Genomic DNA, 1,411 nt, shown 5'->3' with positions numbered 1-1,411 from the left:
ACCCTAGTATCTGGGTCGATGCATAAGAAGTTTAAGTGCCGATAACAATCCTATCGGCTGGACAAAATACTAGTGTTTCTAAAGGAACTTAGGTGACATGTTGCTGATAAAGAATTTTATAGATTTAGTAGAGCTTAGATAGCTGATATTGCACGAAGATGAATTTGGTTGGTCTCCTCTATCTCTTTAGTGTCTTCATCGGCTGAGCCTTCCACTGGCTTGAGCTTCTTCTTCATTTGCAAGGCTTTGCTGGCTTGAGAATCCCTTTCTTGCTGAAGATTCTTTGGGAGTTGGCTCTCTTCTTGCTTGGCCTAAGTCAGTGCTTCTTCAACTTGTTTGAGCTCGGCGAGTAAAGCTTCTCTTTTGGCCGATAGATCAGAAATCTTTTGCTTCAATTCAGCACCTGAAGATTGCAAAGTGCCAATGCTTTTGTGCTTTTCATCGGTGATGTGCTTCACTTGCAACATTTCCTCTCTAAGATGGGCTTGAGCAGTTCTATCGGCAAGGTGTTGGTTAGCTTTTTGGTACTGGAGCTGGCGACTCTCCAGATGGGCAACTTGGAAGAGCACCTGTTCGACATCGACAGGGATCTGACCACGAAGAGTGTTGAAGATAGCTTTAGCTAGGTCGGAGTCATCTACCAGTTGAGCTGTATCTTGCTGCAGTAGACCCAATAGATCTTCCAGCTTGGATTTGATTTCCGCCGATGTGATCCTGAGCATGAGGGAGGAGCTTGCTTGTTCCCCTTCATCATCAGAAATGTTGATGGTGAAAGAAAATAGACTATCAGGGGAGCCTTGTTCCTAAAATGGAAAAGAAAACAAGTTAGTCAGGATTAAGTATGAATAGTGCAGAATCGACTAGGCCGGGTAACTTACTTGTTTCAAGGCAATTTCTTGCCTTTGGCTGGGAGATACAAGTTGAATGGTGCTCTGATTGGTTGGATCTACCGATGAGATATCTTCAGCTGCAAAGTTGGTTAAATACCGAGAATGACAATAATTTTTGTATAAGAGTTCATCGGTAATGACTTTATGATTAGTATTTTACCTTGAGAAGAGGCGATTGTTGTTTGCTCAGGAATGATGGCCGATGACGTACCTTGGTCAGATGGATCGATTGTCTTCTCAGGTGCATCGACCGGTTCGGCTTGACTTTGGGGTGCCAGATGAGGTGGAGAAGACGGTGCTGCTTTCTACCGTTTCGGCTGCGTCTTAGTGCTTGTTGGAGCTTTCTTCTTGGGTTGAGCTTTACTAATTGTTGGCTGGGGGCATCGGCACCTGATAATTGAATATCTTGGGCCCATGCCAATGCACCGGTTTGTTGCTGCAAGACGCACAAGAGTTTTGTGAGTTGAGTATCAGGACAGGAAAAAATTACTTGTGGAAATTCATCAAGAATAAGAGTATCC

The sequence above is a fragment of the Sorghum bicolor genome, chromosome 9 (genome assembly GCF_000003195.3).
Source record: "Sorghum bicolor cultivar BTx623 chromosome 9, Sorghum_bicolor_NCBIv3, whole genome shotgun sequence".
Lineage (NCBI taxonomy): Eukaryota > Viridiplantae > Streptophyta > Magnoliopsida > Poales > Poaceae > Sorghum > Sorghum bicolor.
This window is presented reverse-complemented; position numbering follows the sequence as displayed.